General features: G+C 40.6%; 1 non-coding gene across 1 annotated transcript; it reads left to right on the top strand.

The window, feature by feature from the left end:
• Nucleotides 1–20679: 20679 nt before the first annotated feature.
• LOC140071468 (U4 spliceosomal RNA) lies at nucleotides 20680–20814 on the top strand. Its single transcript, XR_011849163.1, has one exon. It is a non-coding gene; the product is annotated as a U4 spliceosomal RNA (small nuclear RNA).
• Nucleotides 20815–24853: the final 4039 nt, after the last annotated feature.

Genomic DNA, 24853 nt, shown 5'->3' on the forward strand with positions numbered 1-24853 from the left:
ACACAAACACTTAGAGAACATACAAACCCTTTGCAGATGTTGACCTGGATGGGTCTTGAATCCAGGACCCCAGCGCTGCAAGGCTGTAGTGCTAAGCATTGAGCCACGGTGTGTACATCCGAAAACTGGCGTGCAAGCTTTGACAACCCCCACACCACATGTATCATATATAACTATAATCCTTGGCACTGAGGTTGGTCCATGAAACAATACACGGTCTATAATTCAAGGACCAACCACACTTGTCTGTAATGTCTCTTAAGCTGGCTTTACATCTACATTTGTAATTTCTATATTTCTATTTCATTGCACATTAGGATAAGAACAGCAGGAAATAAATACTGACACACACAGAAGGGCTTTCAATGAGTGTCAGTCACCTATGGAAAGTCCTGACCATAATGTGAACTGTCCCTCACAAGTATGTCCTGGACTGTCTCTCCTGCAGTGCAGGATTCACAGATCATAGATAACATTGAGTGTCCTTCTGGCATTTATCAGATCACCATACACAAACAAATCTTTCATTTTGTCATGTAGGATCCTGGAGTACACTACATTATTGCATTTCCACTGTCATTGTGAGTCTATGAGCAATATATTCAGTTAGGCAAAATTCCTTATTTCAAAAACCTCAAACCCAGTTAGTTGCAGAGTCCAAATATTGGTATTTTGTGTGTCCTGTACAGTTGTATCATGTATTTATTTTTATGAGTTTTTTATATGGTGCAATATGTTTCTTTTAATCAGTAACTGGTAATATTATTCAGCAACTCAATATTAGTAAAGTGCTTTTTGTTCAATAGCAGTACAGGCGGTCCCCTACTTAAGGACACCCGACTTACAGACGACCCATAGTTAGAGACGGACCCCTCTGCCCCCTGTGACCTCTGGTGAAGCTCTCTGGATGCTTTACTCTTTTCCCAGACTGCAATGATCAGCTGTAAGGTGTCTGTAATGAAGATTTATTGATAATCTTTGGTCCTATTACAGCAAAAAAATTTGAAACTCCAATTGTCACTGGGACAAAAAAAAATTGTCTAGGACTTCAATTATAAAATATACATTTTCGACTTGCATACAAATTTCGACTTAAGAACAAACCTATGGACCCTATCTTGTACGTAACCAGGGGACTGCCTGTATAGAGATAATAATTGTTTGAGTTTCACAGACAACTCCCATGCAATCAACTAAGGTTACAGAGATTGTGTTTTGTCAATGTTATAATGCAGATATTGACAATTTAGAATGGCCAGAAGGGTTCTCTTGTAGTATAAGTAGCTGGTAATACAAGATCCTTACCCACCTCTTAGAAAATAATATCTATACTGTATAGCTACAATGAAGTGGGTAGCCCTAAAACTTAGGCCCCTTCCACACTTGCGTTGCAGATCACGTCAGAGTCTGATCAGGGAGCGATCAGGGTTTGGTCAGTGAAAAACTGACATTTTGCATCAGAGTTCAATCAGTTTTCAGTGTCTCAGTTTTTCATGCGCGTTTTCAATGCAATTTCAATGCGTTTTTCACACGCAGGTAATGCGCATGAAATGGACTCAGGGCTGAGGTCTATCTTTTCTATGGCAATTGCTGCATGAAAAACGCATTGCCCTTGCATTGGACTTGCATGTGTCTGAATGCAATGGGGCAGATTTACTTACCCGGTCCGTTCGCGATCCAGCGGTGCGTTCTCTGCGCTGGATTCGGGTCCGGCCGGGATTCATCAAAGCAGTTCCTCCGACGTCCACCAGGTGGCGCTGCTGCGCTGAAGTCCGCTGGAATGCCTCGAAATACACCGGCCTATCCAGGATGAAGGTGAGTGAAATTTTCGCGACACAAATTTTTTTTTAAATGCGGCGGTTTTTCCGAATCCGTCGGGTTTTCGTTCGGCCCGATTTCTGTCGCGCGCATGCCGGCGCCGATGCGCCACAATCCGATCGCGTGCGCCAAAAACCCGGGGCAATTCAGGTACAATCGGCGCAAATCGGAAATATTCGGGTAACACGTCGGGAAAACGCGAATCGGGTCCTTAGTAAATGACCCCCAATGTGTTTTTGATGCATCTCCATAGACTTGTATGCTGCGTTTTTCACGCGCGTGACTTGCAAAAGTAGAGCATGCCGAGATTTCAACGCGTGTTAAAAAAAAGTGTGTCCGTGAAAAAAAATGCATGTCTGAAAAGACCTATTGAGTGCAATGCAAGTTCTGCGCGTCAAAAGCACGCACAGAAAACGTGCATGAAAAACGCAAGTGTGAAAGGGGCCTTATTTGTACCAAGGTAGTACTAGACAATTGGTGAAGACACTATTTTCATAATCAACACTTGGCAGTCTAACTTACACTGCTCCAGTTTAATAAGTCGACACAAACTTTTTACATTTATGGGGTATTAAAGGACTATATTGTCGATACATTAGAACTTTTAGATTTGTAACTAAATAGTCTGTACAGGTAGGTATGTGAACATACCTAGGTAGGTATCAGAAAAATAAATGGCTTTAAAATATAAAAAAGTGTTATTTACATATTATTGTATTGTAATAATTTGAATCCCACCCTCAGCCTGCCATTTGCCCCACCCCTTACTCTACCCTTAAAGAATCCCAACTATAAATACAATAATAACATCAATTACCATATCAAATATCACACTCTTGTAAGTACAGGCCCCCAAGATCAAATACTAAGAACTATTGAAAATATTGGACTTTGTATTTCCTGTTGGCCAAGCAAGCATCTGATTCCCCCTTCATTTTTATCCACGTCAGTTTTCAATAGCGACAATGTTATCCAGTGTGTAACTAGAACTGCTTGTCTTCCTCTGACAAATACAGGCAGTCCCCGGGTTACGTACACAATAGGTTCTTTAGGTTTGTTCTTAAGTTGAATATGTATGTAAGTCGGAACTGTACATTTGTACCTCCAGGCAAATTTTTTTTTTGTCCAAGTGACAGTCTAGCGGGTGTCTGGTAACGCCTCAGTAGCCCGTGTACCTCATGAAGCTGCCTAAAGCAAACCACAAGATTACTCCAGCCACAGCGCTTTGATTCATGAATAAGTGTTCCTGGTTTATCATACTTGATTTTGATGTTGTAATCTGAATGTTTATTACAGGCAGTCCCCGAGTTACAAACAAGATAGGTTCTTGTTTGTTCTTAAGTTGTATGTAAGTCGGAACTGTATATTTTATAATTGTAACCCCAGTCAAAATTTATTTGGTCTCTGTGACAAGTTGTCATAAGAACCAGGATAATTGCAGCTGATTATTGTAGCCTGGGACTAAAGGACAGTAAATTACCAACATCCAGAGGCCGTTTGTAACTAGGGGTCATCTTAAGTACTGGTTGTATTCTTGATTTTGGTGGTCCTGTCTGGCCTAGAATCTCTCTATAAATCTATTGCAAAGTTGGGGAACAGGCAGGATCATAACTTGGTGAGGTGCAGAGGGTATGGCCGCAACCGGGCCCAAGGGGCTTATGGGGCCCATAAGGTCTCACTTTCCCATATGAGAAGACTAGTATTATAAACCATACATTATAGTCAGGGGCCTGGCACAGACTTTGCACTGGTGCCCATCAGCTTCAAGTTAGACCACTGGGGACACAAATTCATTGTGCCAGCTCTTTCTGCAGACAAGGAGGACCCACGGCACCCAAGGAATTGCAACTATTTTGAGGTTGTAATGATGATGATGGTTCCTTTATTTATATAGCGCACTCAGATTACACAGCGCTGTAGAAAGCTTGTCAAATCAGTCCCTGATTGGATTTTCAAAATTTTTTGCTGTAATGGGAGCAAGGATTATCAATAAAACTTCATTACAGACACCTTACAGCTGATTATTGCAGCCTGGGACTAGAGTAACATCCAGAGAGCTTCACCAGAGGTCACAGTGTGCAAAGAGCTCCGTCTGTAACTAGGGGTTGTCTGTAAGTTGTGTGTCCTTAAGTAGGGGACCGCCTGTACTATGGATATGTAGAAGAGGCCATCTTAATTGATTGGGAATATGGGTTCACGGATATCTGATATCAAAGCACAAAAGACCAATCTGTATCCAGGATAAAGTTTATTAAATTCTAATTAGATTTGGCTGTGACAACAAATTGACTTTACACCAGTCTAAATACATAAATACAATAGCACAGTTCTCCTATACAGAGAGATCCCGATACTCAATCTTCACCTCTTACCTGTACTGAAATGGAGAAGGCAATATATCTCACCATTGTGCTCACCTTCTGCTGCATCAACCAGATCGTATCTGCTCCTGGTAAGATTTTTTCTGATAATCACGTAATATATAGTATGGACTAAAAACTATTACAGATGACATTTTATATATATACATATTATGTTATTCACTCATTGTAGAATAGTGTCAGCCCCAATAATTACTACCAACACTATTCCACTGCACATAATACTACCTGTATAAGCTGAATTCAACTTCTCAATGTTTACAGTATATCCATACTTAATGTATTAGTACTTAAAACTTTTTGTGTCTTATATCCCTCTTACATGTACTTATCAAAGACCCATATTACTTAAAGGGTCCGCTAGAAGAATTTAGTACATATTCTGCATGATAGGTTTGATAGGGCATGATAGGTTCCCTGGAAGACCTCATTGATCTGGGATCTAATACCGATGAACTATCTAAAGTGGCTTCCAGCATGGAGAAAATACCTTAAACTTTCAAAAGTTCAAGTATTTTCCCTTGTGTCAATGTTTTGCTGTTTCTTTGAGACATAAAAAAATCAAAGGCTTAGTCAGTGGTACAAATGTCATCAAAATCAGTAGTTCCTATTTCTAACCTTAAAGGAGTGGTCTACCTTATTTCATGTTTTTTTGTAATAAGTAGGGGCAGGATTTTAAGTAACTCACCAATATAGATCTATCAAATGTTCTTTGAAGCTTTCCTGGTATGTAAAGTAGAGCTGCATCTGCTGCATTTCCTGTCCATAAAATAGCCGCCGATGGAGAATCATATGATCATAACTATCCATGACCAATCTACCTTCCAGGACCTTAAGATTGCATTTATGAAAAACCATCATAAGGTTCTGGAAGGTAGATTGGACGTGGACTGTTAGAGATCACATGACCCGCATTCTCACATCACTTTATGGATAGGAATAGCTGGTTGATCACGTAAAAGACATTTCTGGAGTCTTCACTACCCTGAAGATTTATGAAGAACATTTAATAGATCCCTCACACAGACATTACTTAATCTTAATCTTATCTTAACCTTAATTTGCTTTACAAGTGCAATTCTCATGTTTTCCTTTTGGTGCACACAAGACTCTTCCCAAGTTTTAATATACACAATAGTAATGTAGTGTTTTCCTATTCTGGATACTTGCAGTAAATCAAATTTAACAATTCTGACTATACTCTATTACTCTAGGTAAGATATTTTTTCTTGAAGAGCTAACTGGTCAGAAAGAATGTGGATCTGGCAGGACAACACCACTACCTATTGACCAAGATGAATTGGGGACTGGCGTGACAACACCACTGCTCTGGTGGCTTACGTACCTGCAGCTAGAAGAGAGTCCGAGACCAACCAAAGAAGTCAAAATAAAAGAAAAGGAGGAAAAGGATGATTCTCAATACAACTAGATCTAGGACTATTGGAAATGACCTGACACAAATTTCAAGGAGAAGATTCAGGACTTTGTTTATCTAAAAAAGCCACATAATGTCATAAGATGTCAAAGAAAAATTGCTTTTTATATCTATTTTTATATTTTTGCATTTCACAGCTAAAGACCATAATGTAGGCGAGCAGTGCATTTCTTTCATTACATATATTTCATGTGAAATGTGGTTTTTCATGTTTTTTTGTTGGGGGAGGATATTTATTATATTTCAGTGGTGGCTAACCTATGGCGCAGGTGGCACTCTATCTCTATCTCTGTGGGCACCCAGGCCAGCCCCAGCAAGTAGTTTGTAGGTTAAGTGACTCAATGCATCCTCCTGCAGTCCTGGGTAACCCAGTATTTGCTGTGTTCTAATTTTAAGCAATACTTCCTGTGAGTGCATGGGGAGCAAGAAGGTGTAGAAAGGGTTGGATAATCATTGGAGCTCCTGCCCCACAATTCTCCCTGTTCAAGGGGACCCTGGAGGGAAGTTACAATGGTAATCCGGATTTCCACTCCTTCTTTCAATGGTATTGGTTTCCTCAAGACGCCAAAACAACTGAAAGCTGTGGCAGAGCAGGGAGCATTAAGTTGCTGATTAAATTGCCATGTCGGCACTTTGTGATAAATAATTGGATTATTGGCTGCAGTTTGAGCACTCAGACTCTAAAAGGTTCACCATCACTGTCCTATATCATCGTGTTATTATCACCCTTGGTGTGTCAATATTTCCTAACAGGTTCAAATGACAGATAATAGTGTTTAAGTAAGGTTGTATGAAAATGGCTAGCGAGCTGATGGCCCCAACCATCATGGGTGCTCTCACGGGGCTCACCGATACTCATCCATGCCCCTCTATGTACCCCAGCGCCCTGGCACCATAACACCTGTCCACGTTCCTGCTTCAGCTCCGGTGGTCAGGCGCACACGTCCTCGTCTCCTAGGGCACGCGCACACCAGCTACCAAAAATTTAAAGGGCTAGCGCACCGTTGATTGGTGCTGGAGATTACCAGTTCTTCAGAAGCCAGCCTCTCCCCGCTGCTGGATTTTTGTGCCTCACAGCCTTAGAGAAAGCTTTGTCTGATGCCCTGTGTTGTATTCCGAATTCCCGTTGTGACCCTGGTTCCTTTATTGACTCTGATCCTGTGCTGCCTGTCCCCGACCACGATCTTGCCTTACGACTTTGTACTTCGCCTTGGCTGCCACCGCGGACAAGGTCGTGCCTGTGGAGCCACCTAGTGGTACCATGCCGCAGCAAGTCCAAACTGCTTTGTGGCAGGCTCTGGTGAAAACAGAGTGCCACTTAGACTCTGCTCCCAGATGTCGGCTTACATAATCGTCTGTGTTGGTACAGTGGATCCACTACCCCGATCCTGACAGGTGGGAATAACAGGGCATTTGCAATGCCAACAACGGGCTAGGGAAAGTACTTGAAATAATAACAATACATTAAAAAAATAAACAAAGAAATAATTTAAAAAATATAATTTAAAAAAAATGATGTCATAGAGGTTAAATGCGCTCTGGGTGTTCAGGCCATTATTCTCTCTCCACCATACACACTTCCTCTCACTGCGGTTAAAGGCACTCTTGAATTTGAAGTTCCATTAATTCAGAATTGATAAGTGTTTCCCATTGTGCCTTTTACGGTAGTGAGAAGAACTCCACTAGTGGCTGTTACAGATGACTGTGCTCCCCTCTTGGACATTACAGACGCCACATGCATCGTTCAATACAGTTTCCAGTATAATGTTGCTGTGTTAAGTCTTTTTCTCATTTCTTTGATTATATCCATTGTAGAATTGATAATGAAGCATGACCACTATTCAAGGGTCATGATCTATTTTACAAAACTATTTTACTAATGACGGAGAAACATGCAAGCTCTAGGTCAGGGGTTGTTGCAGGCCAGGAAAAACAAGAAGCAGCTTTTCCAGTATTTTAAAACCTTTGGATTTTTACTTGAACTTCATCGACGTCATATTAACCCTTCATAGGACCTTCATAAAGGAGTACAACCAAAAATTGATCCATATGATGAACTTACTGCAGAAATTAATGAATATTCATCACTCACCAAATAATTACATTCCAGCCTAGGAAATTGCATGCAAACATCTAGATATTACTACATGCTATTCACTGACAGGAGCTCTTTTCTGATCCACATATAAGTGCGCTATTTTCATTAACCACATTTTTCAGAATTTTTCGTATAGAGTGTTCCTCTGTGTTATTCTGTGACTGCAACACTTTTCGGATACACTTGTTCCTGTGTGCTATTCTGTGACAACAAAGCTTTTCGGATAGACATGTTCCTGTGTACTATTCTATGACAGAAAAACTTTTCAGAAAGAGTGTTCCTGTGCACTGTTCTGTGACAATAAAACTTTTCAGATAATGTGTTCAGAAAATGTGTTCAGAAAATGTGCACCATTTTTACCAGGGACCGAGCCGGGTATGCCAATTATAATGGTCTCTGGAAAATAAAATGGTGTTCCCCTCAAATAGTCCATATCCAACCCCATTTTCTGCACCCCCTGGACTAAAATGCCCCTTTCCTGCCTTTTTTTCTGTAGCACCCTTCTAATGTCTTCATAAGAAGACTTCTACAGAAAAGGGGACATTATAATATCCCCTTTACTGTAGCCCACACACCTATATATGTCCCCTTGTGTTTGAGCTTTTTACTTTGAGGAAATATCTACATATCACATATACATGTAAACCGAGGTATCTAATTTTACCACAAAAAACTAGAATAACTTCACTTTGAAGCCTAGGGTGGGAAATGCAGCTGCTACTCTTTAATAAAATCTCTGCAGCAGCCTCCCTTCACTAATAACATGTCCAGCAGTGGCCTCCCTCACTAATAACATGTCCAGCAGCGCCCCCCCCCTCACTAATAACACGTCCAGCAGTGTCCTCCCCACACTAATAATATGTCCAGCAGTGGCCTCCCCTGACTAGTAACATGTCCAGCAGCGGCCTCCCTTCACTAATAACATGTATAGCGGGCCCCCCCCCCCCACAAATAACATGTCCCAGCAGTGGCCTCCCCTCACTAATAATATATCCAGCAGTGGCCTCCCTTCACTAATAAAATGTCCAGCAGTGGCCTCCCCTCACTAATAACATGTCCAGCAGTGGCCTCCCCTCACTAATAACAATAGCCAGCAGTGGCCTCCCCTCACTAACAACATGTCCAGCAGTGACCTCCCTTCACTAATAACATGTCCAGCAGTGGCCCCCCTCACTAATAACATGTCCAGCAGTGGCCCCCCTCACTAATAACACGTCCAGCAGTGGCCTCCCCTCACTAATAATATGTCCAGCAGTGGCCTCCCCTGACTAGTAACATGTCCAGCAGCGGCCTCCCTTCACTAATAACATGTCCAGCAGGGGCCTCCCTTCACTAATAACATATCCTGCAGTGGCCTCCCTTCACTAATAAAATGTCCAGCAGTGGCCTCCCCTCACTAATAACATGTCCAGCAGTGTCCTCCCCTCACTAATAACAATAGCCAGCAGTGGCCTCCCCTCACTAACAACATGTCCAGCAGTGACCTCCCTTCACTAATAAAATGACCAGCAGTGGCCTCCCCTCACCAATAACATGTCCAGCAGTGCCTCCCCTTCCCATTAACATGTCCAGCAGCGGCCTCCCCTCACTAATAACATCTCCAGCAGCAGCCTCCCTCACTTATAAAATATCCGCAGCAGAGCCCCCCAATGAAATGTCTGCAGCAGAGCCCCCCAATGAAATGTCTGCAGCAGAGCCCCCCAATGAAGTGTCCGCAGGAGAGGCTCCCAATAAAATGTTCGCAGCACAGCCCCCCCATTGCAATTCCCCAGTAGTGCTGCCCCCCCAAAAGATATGTCCCCAGCAGAGATGTCCCCCATAAAATATCCCCAGCAGTGCTCCCCCATATAAAGATGGACGCAGCAGCAAATGTCCACAGCCCAATAAATATAAAGAAAACACTTACCTCTTCACCTCGCAGCTTCAGCTTCCTGGCAGTGCATGCAGAGGCACGTCTATGCTCTCTGGCGCATGCACGTGACAGAGAGAATAGACGTGCCTCTCCACACACTGCCGGGAATCTGAGCATAGAAGAAGCCAATTTCTATTTCTATTAAAATTTAATCTGTTGCAAAATAGCAAAAAAAAGGGGCACTATTTTCCATTACAGGGTTCACCGCCGTGAATAATCACATATTACATTTTGACAGGGCGCAAGCATTTTGGAATGTGGTGATACCGAACATGTTTATAATATTATTTATTTTTATATCAGTTTGGAAAACTGGGATGATTTTAACTAAGGTTAAAACTAGGTTTTATTTATTTATTTTTTTAATTTTCTTTTACTGTATTTCTAGACCCTACATTAGGTATTTGAAACCTAGGGTTTTGATCACTCCTACCATATACTGCAGTGCAGCAGTATATGAGGATTAGCATTAAATTTGTAATGGTAATGGCTGAGCCCCCCCTTCCCCGGGACTCCACAATTACCATTACTTTACAGAACTAGCGTAATCTAAGATGGAAAAAGGCTTAGTCCTTGATCCCTCTTCATACATCCTTAACGGGGTTAAATTTATTTGTGCATATTGACATCTAGAGATTTTATCATTTTTATCAATACTATAAGGCTACTTAAGTTCAGATTTTTGTTTATTCCATTCAACTAATTCAATTTTAACAGACACTCTTCTTGCATATTTCGTTGATTTAAGGGTCATACTCTCCCTAAAATAAGTGAGATTGGAGATCACTCTAATCCTGGCCATTTAACCCTTAAATGTTGCAGTCAGTGCTGACCATGCTTTGTGTTAAGTGATAGAGACATAACATGTAGCACTGTCTAATGTATAATCTGTATTACTCCCTTTAAAGGGGTATTCGGAGAATATGAACATGTGATACAAAAACCTATAAATGCTATAAATAAATAAATTTAGCGGCAAGTGGTAAGCACTACAGCCTTGCAGCGCTGGGGTCCTGGGTTTGCATGTTTTCGCTGTGTTTGCGGGTGTTTCCTCTGGGTCCTCCGACACTTCAAAACATACTAGTAGGTTGATTAGATTGTGAGCCCCATTGGGAACAGGGACCAATTTGGTAAGCTATGTGTACCACTGCGTAATCTGTGTGCGCTATAAAAATAAAGAATAATTATTATTAATACAACAAAACTCAATGGGGCAGATTTACTTACCCAGTCCTGTTGCGATCCCGTGGTGTGTTGTCCGACAAAGAATTCGGGTCTGCCGTGGTTCACTAAGCTCGTGCACCCGAGTTTCTGCATCCGTCGCTTTTGCGCCGAGGTTCGCCGGAGTTCACCTGCTTCTTCCCGATGCTTGCAAGTGCGACACATTTCTAAATGTCAAATCCCGCATGTTGTCCAAATCCGCGGGGTTGTCCGACGGCCTCTTTAATGCATTTTGTACTTTTTTCCGTTGCTTAAGGATCACTTAATATTATTTATTTTTAATATTTCCCTTTCTCTGCCTTCTCCTGTAGTTTGCTATGACTCCTCTAGCACTCACCCATAAAGCAGCCCTTTAGGCCACTAGTGGGGCCTTTAGGGCCTCTATTGATTAGGGGTTCTCACACAGTGGTGAGATGTAGCCAATTCTCCAATCTTAGTTGTAAAACTATGTAGGATGCTTACTAACAATGTTTGCTTAGAAAATGCAAATCTACCCCTGACAAGGGGCAAATTCAAACTACTGCTGAGCAATCCTCCCCAAGTCATACATACACATGAACAACCATAACAATGCAAATTGGAAATTTTAGATTTGGCTCAGAGTCCCTTTTAAGTGAAGTTTATTTCTATGGCCTGTCTGTTAGCTGAACAAGTTTGATTGATATAAAGTTTTGATTGGCTCTAGCTTTCATGGGCCATGTCTACAGGCTGATGTAAAGTACATGTGGGAAGAATGCTGCCAACCTTAATATTCATTCCCTTTGTGATGAGACTATTTTATGCACACAACTTCCATCTGCATATCAATTTCCATTTATGGAAACCAAAAAAACAAAAAAAGCGGGTGGATTAAAAAACAAAACAAAAGTAACATCAGTCATTTATACCATCCCTCTCCAATAAGACCAAAATCGGCTGTGGCTTTAAAATTCAGATGAAAAAGTAAGGCCTACAGCAAGACTATTGAGTCGTGATGGCATTTCTGAATATTTGAAGTTTAATGTTTAGGGATTGTTTGTGTTAAAAGTTTGGGTGTATTGGCGGCCGAACAGCCAATCCGGCAAATCGACACCCCCAGCTACGAGCCATGGCTATGATTACTGTTCTAAGCAAATAATTAAAGTCCATAACTAAGTATAAGTGGTATGTGCTGTGTTTCCTGAGGCACACACATTGGGCCTAAGAGCCTAAGGTATGGGAAGTGAAGACATGCAGAAGGTGTAAGAAGCTCAGTCTCCCTGACAAGAGATGGTGTGGTGCTGGCTGTCCAGTCCATGAGAGCCAAAAGAGTGTGGTAAGAGAGACAAGGTAGATAATAGTGTTAATGCCTGAAAGAAAGCTTGCCGATAAAAAGTTTTAATAGGTGGGGCAATGGCCGATTCCCATCTGAGCCAAGATTGCAAGCATGTTTATTAATGAGAATAAACATGAATAGAAACCTCAAGTGCGCCATCTATAACAATGTGAGAAGGAGACCAGCCAGATGTTTTTTCTGGAGGAACTATTCACCCTAAATCAGCCCTGTTGTGTCTAAATTTTGGAAGCCCTACACCCTCATACTAACTCCTAGTTCGACCTTAACTTGGAATTGTTGATATACAATATAAGCTGGCCATACACATTAGAAATATGTGGTCGTTGAACAAGCAAACAGAACTTGTATAAAAATTATTTCACAGGTCAACCCATATTGGCCATTACTGACATTCACATACATTTTACCGATACGGGGTGATAAACAGTCTTTCTGATAGTAGCTCCAAGAACAATTGTTCTTAGCTGACAGACTGGGAGAAATATTTTAAAAACTCTAGGGAAGATGATGGTGGATCCCCAGTACCATTTGTTAGCTTAAATAATACTTTTTCTGCAAAATTTTACCCAGAGAACATTTGCTTTGGATGGAAACATCTTTACAGTCTTGGGTGTAGACATCCTTGGTATTAGAAGTTGTCAGCAGTAATCCTTGTCTTTGATAAAACAGTATCAGCATCATCGGCAGGCAGCCATATTGCTTATCAGGGACACACAAAGCAAATATGAATGGAATGAATTAGATGGCTGGACCTTAATGGCATTGATAGCCTGAAGACAAAGGAGTTCAGTTTTACTGTCTTTTAGATGTGGAAGATTGGTATCACTCTCTTATCTAATGTAAACACCCCCCCCCCCCTCCGACCAAGGATGCATGTCACATGTAAATGAGAGGTGAGCTGATAACTCCCTACCAAGGAAGTCCTGGCTCTGCAGATTGGGAAACCACAGAGGAGTAGATCTCAAATCCTGACCTTAGACCATTAGACTCATTTATGTTGTCTTTATATAAAACTGTTTTATTAGACCGGAGATCATTGTGGGGGTTTTCATTTGACTGTTATTGTTTTTTATTTATTTACTCTAATGTATTTCATATTATTTCGCTACTTTATTCTTTGTTTTATATACTTAATTCATTTTCATTTCATGACATATTTAATATTTGTGTAATACTATATAACATTTATTTAGAGTTGTTCAGAAGGATTTAGATTGCAGTGAAGTTAGAAGCAAACACATTTTTATGCATTTTAATTTAACAGTTTTCAAAAATGGGACATAAACTTATATTTATATATAAAAAATGGAAGAATAGGGAAAAAGATCCCCGCTAACTAGAGTTTACGATAAATTTTTTGGCTTGTATTGCAGTTTTCTGATGCACAAGCCATAAATTATGTTGCATTTCCTAACGTACAATCATGAAAACGTCACAATTATTGGTTTATTATCAGGAATTGTAACCCCCCCCCCCCCATTTGCCGCCCTCACGCCCTGGCCTGACATATTTACTATAATAATCCTAATTCAGACTGGTGAGCTGCAATTATCCAGGAATAGGAAAGAGAAAATCTACTATTCATCTAGCATTAACTTCAGGCATAGAGAATACTCGCCAGAAGCATCTAGGATTTAGCACTCAGAGGCAGCAGATTTTGAGTTGATTATTGATATAATTATTTGAGTTAATCAGGGCAGATATACTTTCATGCAGTGAGAAAAAAACAATAATAATAATAATAATAATACTTTATTATCCCAGACGGGAACTTAAAGTGTCACATCCGCAGTACATCAATTTGACAGAGACATCACATATATAAAAACTCACATAAAAAAACACATATACCATAAGACAGAAAGAGAACACAAGTACACATAGATATAAATTTCACTTGATTTGCAATAAATAGTTAAAAGAATTATTAAAAGTAATTAAATAATACCCTCCCTGTCTAATAGTCGTACATTATGAGACTTTCATATTCTACCCCTGATCGCTGTATTTGCCAGCTCGAGAGCGGCCGGTATAAATGTCTTCTTAAATCTCTCCGACCTGCATCGCAAAAGAATAAAACGAGAACTAAAACCACTAATCTGTGCCTGCAGCACGCCATGCATTGGATGGTCACTGTTATTTCTAATTTTATCCAATTTCCTGAGTATCCCACACTTTACTAGTTTCTCCCATCTATCAAAGGGCGAGCCCACTATCGAGGAAGCTTTCTTAATTATCTTATCCATCCTCTGACAATCCCTACTAGAGATACAGTTGCCCCAAGCTACTAGGGCAAATGCAAATGCACTCATCATAACCGTGTTATAGAAACCAACCATCATAATCCTTGGGACGTCAAATGCCCTTAGTCTACGTAAAAAGAATAGATTACTATTAGCGCGTCTGAATACCTTTTCGATATGCTCATGCCAGCTTTATTTATTGTCTATGATCTCGCCCAAGTATTTATAGCTACCAACCTGCTCCACTTCTGTCCCTGCTATAATGAGTGGTTTGGGCGTAGCACCCCTTCTCCTCGAATCTTATTTACATTTAGCACAAGACCATTTGAGCTGCACCATTCAGTAAAAGTATTCACTGACTCTCGATATTCACTATCGTCCCCCTCTGTAATACAGCCCACCAGTACCGAATCGTCTGAGTATTTCTGAAGAAAACAGCCCGGATCGTTTTTCCTAAAATCTGAGGATTAACAAAAGGGGAGCTAACACAGTACCCTGAGGGGCCCCCGTACTACACACCACCTCATCAGACCATGTATCACCCAACCTGACCCTCTGCGGTCTTGAGCTCAGATAAGTCATCAGCCATTTAATCATAATCGGTTCTATCTGCATAGCCTGTAGCTTAGACTCCAGCAGTGCCGGAATGATCGTGTTAAATGCGCTGCTGAAGTCAAAAAACGTCAAGCGAACCTCTGTTTTGGGGGATTTAAGATGAGCACATACTCTGTGTAGCAGATTAATTAATGCATCATCTACTCCTAGCCCACGGCGATATGCAAATTGTAACGGGTGTACAAAATCCTTCACCGCACTAGATAAGTGCCGCATAACCAATAGTCTGCATTATTGATATTTAAACATTCTCTTTTATTTTATTGGCTGCTCTTAATTTTTGAATTAATGCATTTATTTTAGATGCATTTTTGCTTTACTACTTAACACTGCTCTTTTAAAATTCCACTACATTTTTTTACTAGGCTAAATAGGGAAAGGTTAATCACACACTGGCGCATTCTGGTTCCGGACATTTCTACACCAGCTCCTGCCTGACATAGAATTGTGCACACCCCTCCATGCCCACTTGCGAAGGAGGTGGCTTAAGGAGCAAAATAGCAGCAATTACTTGCTGTACATCAGTAGAAGCCTCGATGAATGCCCTCAATAAAATCACAACATTAAGCAAAACTATTATATATCCCCACCGACACCTAAAGGTTTGTTAACAGTGGGGCAGATTTATGATTACACATACATGTACATTGCAGAGGTGCTGAGGCTGTATGAGGGCTTATGGGTGATCTTCATACAGAGGTGGGATTTGCTGTATATTGCATATTGAGCCGCAGTTCAAAGACAGTGGCTCATGGGTGCTGCCCTCTTTGTTCCTATCGACGTTCCCCCGGGACGTCATCAGGAAGCGACGATCAATTGCCCCAGGTTTCTGTCAGTGGCTCATTGTATAGACTATTATGCAAAAGTGCCATATACTTCAACACAGTAGTATTGCAGTATATGGTAGGAACAATCAGACCATGTAGGGTTAAAGAACCCTAGAGAGTCTAAAAAATCAGTTGTGTCTCAAAATGGCCGATTTATCAAAATGTAAAAGTGGAGAGTTATGGAGAGTAAAAGATGAACGAAAAAACGCTGCGTCCTTAGGGGTTTAAGTTTCCAATTTTTGGCTTCAGAAACTTTCATAAAAGTCACATCCTGTTTTTTGCCACCAAAAAGTTGCAAGAAATGTTTCATGCAAAAGAAAAAATAAAGAGCAATAACTAACAAATTTATCATTTAGCAAGGCAGAATTTATGAATTGTGTAGTGGGGCCTTCAGAGTGGCCATACATTGGGGTGGATTTACTAATCAAGCACGACTGTCGACATCGGAGATCAGTCTCCGGAAAGAACAGCCCGATGTTTTAAAGGGCGCACGGCTGTAAGTAAATAATGGGTAGCGGTAATAATCAGTCTTGTGCCATATAAATGCTGACATCAATGAGATGTGCGGTAAAATCTTACATCGGTGCAGATACGATAATACATGTCCCCCATTGAATTGAAACTTGTCTCCAGAAAACCCTGATCTCTTTTTGAATGGCAAAACATTTGGGTGGGCCAGTCATAAAGTATAACAACAGTAAATATATGAGGAGAGATGCATAACCTGAATCTGCTGATCCCCAAAGCAAAATCTGTACCAGTCCCCCTTATTATAATGCATACTTCATAGCATTAGTCACCTCATACGGGCCCTAATGTTATTGCCAATGCTTATTGTATAAAAGTTGATAAAACGTCATAAAAATAAGTCCTTGTTTTTATGTTTAGCTACAAATAAATTATATAGCGCTCAAAAGTGAGATGGTTCATGTTACTGGGATCTATGCTGAAATAATTTCTCTTGACTGTATCCTATTTTGCACAATAAATTGGTTAAACAAGTACAAATCACTGAAAACACCTCCTAAATTCCATAAAATACCCTACAAAAAATATAGACCACATGAGTATTTCCGGTAGGAACACACAGAGGAAAGGACATATGGAATAGGGTTGTCTTCATGAAAAAACCTTTTATACGTTCAGGTGCCCTCAAATTTTATTATATTTCTCCATTCTGCTCAATGTTGGTAATTTTGCAACGCTCACAACAAATTACCTACTGGAGCACATTTCTAAATAGAAATGATAGAATAGAATGGTAGCCTTCCGTCTATGAAGACAATGCCATTTATAATAATATAATGTTTAGATAACTGCTTAAAGTGGTCATCACAGTAGGATTTCTTCAACACTTGCATGGATTTACACCATAAGGTCCTAAATTTACCAAATATTTCTAGGTTCTTCAATAAATGTCTTCTAATAAACTTTAAATTCTACCTGGAAAGACTAGATGGGACTTTCAGTTGGTTAATCCTTTGTATATGTTGATAATAGCCCTTCTACAGTTGTATCACCAAACAGGTAGAACCCCCCACCATGTAATGTAAATACCCCTCCACCCACCACTGTTTTTCAAATGCAAATGAAGAAAGGTTTTTTTCTCCCCTTATCAAGGATCTGGTGTCTCCCTCAGCTATCAACACCATTGTGATCATATTACCATCTCCAAAGCCATTCAGATTGTGATGTCTCCTGAACAATAGGTCTCCAAACAGAACAATTTCATCTTAGGGTGACCTACCAATAGAAACCTAAATAAAATAGTATACAAATTTTCTGTCTAGTGTATAGTCTCAGTCTAAGTGTTTTAGCTATAAGCTATATATAATATAATAGTAACTATATTCTATATGGTCTATGAAGAAGTTGAAGTAACTGAAATAACTCTTAGGCTATATTCACACTGCCGTTGCCCGCCCGTACCGTACCGTAGCGGGCAACGGCAGTGTACGGGGAGAGGAGGAGGAGGTGAGCGCAGCTCACCCCCGCTCCTCCCCATAGCAACCTATGGCGCACGGCGCCAAATTACGGGAAAAGATAGGACAGGTCCTATCTTTTTCCCGGGTACGGAACGGTACGGGGCCGCACGTGTGCTGCACCGTACCGCTCCCGTAGGGTGCCGTGCGCCCATAGAAGTGTATGGGGGACGTATATCGGCCGTATATACGTCCCCCATACGTTCGTGTGAATGTAGCCTTACATGTAATTTTCAGGTATAAAAAAAGCATTTCTTAACATTCATCGAATTGCTAATTGTTAATAATTATAAGCATGAATTCTGCATCATCATTACTTAGAGGGTTGATAAAGACTGCCGGCAGAAAAACATAGCACAAATCTGCTGTAAAAGTGATGTTAAAAATACTTTTTCGCAGCCAAATTGCATTGGGCTACCATCAGTTTTTCACTGATCCTTGGGAGTTGAGTCTATGAGTGATCCATGACAAGCGGTTCTGACCAGGATTTGATTGACTCTTTAATGGATTGGTCTGTTAAAATAACAGCCATGAGTACTGATCCATTAAATAGTATTGCATCTAGTGTGTATGTGTACTAACCGTTTTATTGGACATATTTCAATGTTGTGTTCATCTGTCCTAAGAGTCCACCATCATCAACCAGAAAACGCAACTGGTAATGGAGGGGAAGCAAAAGGACACCTCATTAATCCCAACACTATACAAACCAGGTTGTAAAGAGATGAAAGACAGTAGTGCACACAAGTTCATATATATTTTTAGCCTATTGTTAGGACCATATGTTATGAACATATACAATTTTGGCATAAAATATTATATGATGGAGGTAATTGGGGCAGGAGGTGTCAGCTGAACAAGGTCTTGGCCACTGATTGAAGGTGTATGACCATCTATGATACTAAAATAAGCAACATGTGCTATAATTTTGCTGTTCATCATACACTTCAATATATACAGTAACAACTTAGGAATCTATAAAAGGAACTGACCCTAAACCCTACTAAATAAATCAAATATTATATATTATACAAAAAAATTATAAAGTTGCATTGTGCTGAGCAGAAAAACACTACACCTTGATGCTATTGTTTAGGGTTTGGATACAAGTGGGTGGAGCTACTAACAATCATTGAGGACCTCCCCTTCCCCCAGATAGTGGAGCAGGACTGTCCTATATAAAGCGGCCTCTCTCCTCTGCTCCTCACATCTCTTCTGCTGCACTGTGATGAGGACCACAATGATCTTCGCCCTCCTGCTTGTTCTCTGTGGTGTGACCCGGATTCACTCCTTACCATGTAAGTCCAGATCAATTGTAGTTTAATTTCTTATAGATTTTATTTTCTATTATCATATCATCTAGTTTTATAATCATGCAAAAAAATATATAAACAGTATATCATTATGTCATTATATCATTATGTTTTTCTATTAATTATCTAATTATTATATATTATTAATAATCTAATAGTGTAGATATGATAACACCAGAACTGTGCTAACCAAGAATGTATATATTATAACAATGGAAAAGTCTGTAAATAGATTGATGAAAAGGAATGGCAGCCACGAGAGGACACACAAATATACTGACATCTAACATACCTACCACATGGTATCATCATTTCCATGCCATGAGATAACCTGCACCGCTAGTAAATGCTCAGTACAACAATTTTGTTAAAGTTTCTCTGTTGAAGTCTTCTACATTTTTTTGGTTCTTTTAGATACTGTAAATTGTGTCCTGTATAACATAAATATGTTTTACATACTAAATCCCCCTTTTCTTTTGCAGTCGGGTCAATAGATGGATCTGGCGATTCATATGGACAAGTCGAAGGATCAGGCAGCGAAACAGACAAAGAGCAAAGCCTTGGTTATATCCTCGGTAACATAGAGGGATCTGGAGATTCATATGGACAAGTCGAAGGATCAGGCAGCGAAACGGACAAAGAGCAAAGCCTTGGTTATATCATCGGTAACATAGAGGGATCTGGAGATTCATATGGTCAACTGGAAGGATCAGGCAGCGAAACAGACAAAGAGAAAAGTCTTGGTGAGATCTTCAGTCACATAGAGGGATCTGGAGATTCATATGGTCAACTCGAAGGATCAGGCAGCGAAACAGACAAAGAGAAAAGTCTTGGTGAGATCTTCAGTCACATAGAGGGATCTGGAGATTCATATGGTCAACTCGAAGGATCAGGCAGCGAAACAGACAAAGAGAAAAGTCTCGGTGATATCATCGGTCACATAGAGGGATCTGGAGATTCATATGGACAAGTTGAAGGATCAGGCAGAGAAACAGACAAAGAGCAAAGTCTTGGTGATATCATCGGTCAAAAAGATGGATCTGGCGATTCATATGGACAAAATCAAGTATCAAGCAGCACTACTGACCATGAGCAAAAGAAAATCCCATTCATCAATGAGATAGAGGGATCTGGTGATTATTAGGTCAATACTAAATATTAAGCACCACGGCAGATTAAGGTGGCCTGGGACTGCAGTGGTGAAGACCATGGATCCGGCAGCATAATCAGTCAGGATCAAGGACTCTGGCATGGGATCTTTCCTATAATTTATGTGTTATAGAAAGTGTATACAGAATTGATCAAGGAACCAACTAAGACTGATTTCTGCTACATAACTCATTTCATCCCTAAAAGGAAAAAAAAAGTAATGCAATACAGGTCCATCACTCATTAATCATAAACCCCAAATACAGTCCATTGTTGTTTGTATATTGAATTTTGTATTTTTTTTAATAAAAAAAAGACATTTTATTAAATATACTTTTAAGTGTTTTTATTTTTATTTTGTAAGTAACTGAGCTTTGTGCAGTGGCAGTATCATAGCCAATGAGGTCTATCCAAGGTGTGATTATTGCTAGTTAATAACTTTACCCAGTACCCCACAGTGATGTTCACCTTCCTGGTTGGTCTCAGCAGTGTTACCCGGTGTAGCAGGCCATAAAACCCCCGCCCAGATTGTGTAGATGGGTATAGTATGGCCTAGGTGAGAGTACCCCAGTGGGAAATATACCAAAGGTATAAAAGGGCCAAACTAATCCCCCCCCCCCTCAGAATATATCCCTCTAATATGGAGCCTGGGTAAATTCTGGCCAGGTCACAGTATATCCCTGAGGATAATCACTATACTAGTGGGAGTAAAATACAAACTATATACTTCTAGGCCAGACTATATCCCTCGAGGTCTTAACTTTACTAGTTTTTTCACCTTCCTAAATTAACATCGCATTTATGCAGTGTTAGACTGGGAGTCCTAGAGCCCATCTGTGAAATGGATTCTAGGGACCCACCAAATGCTACATGGAAATATTGCTTCAGCCGCTTTCACATGCTGCATTTTAGGCTGCATTCATACAAAGGTGTGGCCATGCGGTTACGGCCGGGGCGGGCACACATTGGGCACCCAGGAGAGGAGGAGGGATGAGCGCTACACACCCCTCCCCTCTCCATAGCAAATAGTGCCCCACAGCCCTTCTTACAGCAAAAGATGGAGCATGTTATATCTTTTATGTGGCCATGGCACGGTACAGTGAGTACACATTGGGCTCATCGTAACAAGCCCTGGTGCCATAAACGACTATGGGGGACATATATCTGGTTGAAAATTTGTGCACTTATATACGTCCCGCATACGTTTGTGTAAATGGTGCCCTAATGATTGTAAAAAACCTTGAAGTATTTTGTAGCATTTTTCAGTTGTGTTTGCAATGGCCCACATTAATCAGAAGTAGTGCAACCTGCACTATGTGCGCCAAATTATTGAATACTGGCAAATGGTCGGCATTAATCTGGCGCCCCCTGCATTTCTCAGGAAGTGTGCACCATCTTTTTTTGGTGTACCTTTAACATAGAGGGGGACATGTATTATCGTATCTGCGCCTAAAAAATGCCGGGATCTTTAGTTTTTTGGGCGCATAATTGTTGCGGATCATTTATAATGAGTTTGGACCAGAAAGAACAGAAGTTTCCGACTATCCCGACTCCTCTGTCTTTTTTTTTGTGCAAATGGGCGGGGCTTTACTTTTTCAAATTATCTGTCACATTTATGTGTATTTTGTCAGCATTTTTATGCACAATTTTTGTGGCACAATAGACCTGGAAAAAAAATGGTCAGAGAGCAAAATTAAGGCGCAGTCCATGTAAGATTTTGGCGTACATCTCATTGATGTCGGCATTTTTATGGCACACGACTATTATTACCGTTTACCCATTATTTACTTACCGACGTGCGCCACTTTAAAACATTGGGCTGTGCTTTCCGGAGACTGATCTCCGATGCCGACAGTCCTGCTTGCGCCAGAATTAGTAAATCCCCCCCAGAGTGTGCAACACAATTCTGTTTAGCTGTAGTAATAAATGTGGTGCACGGTCCAACAGAACACCCCTTTAGATGCACAATTTTGTGGTCCGCACAGCGCAGAAGTGACACAATGCTGGGGGAAACACTTAATAAATACATGTTCAAGTAGTGTGCATGTTTTTTTCAGTGCAAAATCAGACAGCGAACTGGCGCAAACGCTTAAATAAATGTGGGCAAATGGGGAACATTTACTAAGGGCTTTGCGCCAGATTTTCTGTCAGACTTTGCATGTTCTTTTAGCTGCAAACTGCTTACACAGATATTTAAGAAGTGTCCGCACTACAAATGTGTTGCACGTGACCCTTTTGTGGCACAGCTGCACTAGTCTTCATGCAATACAAATTAGGTGGCGTTCCGGTGCTTAGTCAGACCGTGCACCGGATTTATCCTGCAATGTCCGACAGAATTGTGTTGCACACCCTATATTAAAGGTGCACCAAAAAAAGGTTGATGAACTCTTTGGGGGAAAGTGCAAGTCATGAAGAACGTGCATCTGGTGCATCATGCACACAACAAAGGCAAAGTGCATTTAGTGTCCAATGGGGCACATTTACTAAGGGTAGTGCAAACAATGCATGAAGAGGTTAAACATAACGTTAACATAATTTCCAACATCCTCCACCAGGACCTCACCCTTTGGTGTGGGGGCAGCTGGATTCCAGCTGGATTCCCCTGGTACCTCAGTGGCTGGTTTGATGCGCAGCATAGCGCTGGGGAGGGCAAGCAAGGGGCTACAAGAAGATCATTATAAGTGGGTAGAGGGGAATAATAAAAGGGATCACTAAGTAAGGGACCACAATTTAAGGGGGCATTAAGTGTGAGGGGTACAGGAAGGGGGTATTTTTAAGAAGTGGGGAATTATATACTTCAAGAAGGACGGCCTTTATATGTTGTTGCATTATGGGGTATTATGCATGGAGTCTACGGGGGATTCAGGTGCGGTAGCAGATAAAGTTGGGTGCTAAACATGCATTGGGGTTTTGCCTACCATACCTCAACAGAGCCCATAGTTATTCAGACCAATGCTTGATACAATGCTTGATACAAATCTTTATTGATATAACTTCTAATGCATAACACAAATCAATATTTAAAAACACCCCATTAAAATAGACACACCTAAAAACAAAAGTAATAATGGACAGTGTGACAATATCTGGAAAGAGAGACCATGAAATAAATTCTAGGTCCTGGTATCACAAAAAAGTGAACCATAAGTCATTATAAGGTTACATTAACCCCTTAAGGACGCAGCCATTTTGTAGCTTAAGACTCACCACGATTTTTTGGATTCTGACCTGCGTCACTTTATATGGTTATAACTTTTGAACACTGTTACTTATCTAAACAATTCTGAGATTGTTTTTCCTCACATGTTGTACTTCATTTTAGTGGTAAATTTTGGCTGATAAGTTTTGCGTTGAATTTTTTGAAAAATTTTCGAAATTCGAAATCATTGCGTTTTCAGGTAGATAGATTTAGCACCTAAATAAATTGCTGAATAACATTTCCCATTTGTCTACTTTACATTTTCATAATTTTTGAAATGTCTGGATAATATATTTTCATGCTGCGCGGCTTACAAATAGAATATCGCTTTTATAGATTTTCAGAATTAACTATTTTTGGAATAAATACATTTTTGAATGAAATTTTACATATTTAGCATCAAAACCCCCAATATAATCAACCCATTTTCAAATCTGCACCCCTCAAGTTATCAGAAACAGCATTTACAAAGATTGTTAACCCCTTGAGATCTTCATAGTAATTGAATCAAAATGGCGGTGAAATTTAGAACGGTCAAATTTTGTCGGTTATACGTTCATTTAGCCCTAAAATTTACACATTTCCAAAAGATAAAAAGAGAAAACTCACCATACAATTTGTTCTATAATTTCTCCTGAGTGCAGAGACCCCCCTCATGTGGCCGTGTCTTGTTTTATGGGCGCACGGCGAGGCGTAGAAGGGATCTATAGCTGCCAGGATTTTAGTTTCCTCATTGGCCCCTTTTGAAGGCTATAAAATTTTAGCTATTTCATTATTGGGGCCATGTGATGGCATTTTTTTGCAGGATGAGATGCTTTTTTCTATTGTTACCATTTTTGGGGTTGGTATCACCTATTGTTGAAAATTTAGGAACTTTTTTTGATGACAGGAGTAGAAAAGGAAGCTGCGGTTGGTGGCGGAACGCGTGGGGCTACCCTTCCTGAGCCCTCACCTTCATCCCACACTCTCTGGTAACACTTAGGTATTGGTTTTCCATGGGTGGCATGTGACCAGTGGGTTCATTCTCCACATTCACGACACAGCAGGACACCTCTGCACTATCTGTGCACAGATTTTTATCATTCCCTGCTGTGTCCTCTGCGTGTGGCTACTCCACCGCAAGGTATACACACACACACTCAGCCACCTTGCATTCACTATTTCAGCCAGTGTGTTTGTGGGATGCCATTGTGGGGGGCTCAGGCCTGGAGGACCGGACAACACCAGGTGTCTGGCTCCAGGTGATTTTTCATTGATGGGTGCAACTCTTTTCACCCTTTTTAAATGTTTTTATCTCTTGCTCTTTGGATGTTTTGTGCCATGTTCATGTTGGTAATTTGAATAA

This window comes from Engystomops pustulosus, chromosome 7, assembly GCF_040894005.1.
Source record: "Engystomops pustulosus chromosome 7, aEngPut4.maternal, whole genome shotgun sequence".
In the NCBI taxonomy this organism is placed as follows: domain Eukaryota; kingdom Metazoa; phylum Chordata; class Amphibia; order Anura; family Leptodactylidae; genus Engystomops; species Engystomops pustulosus.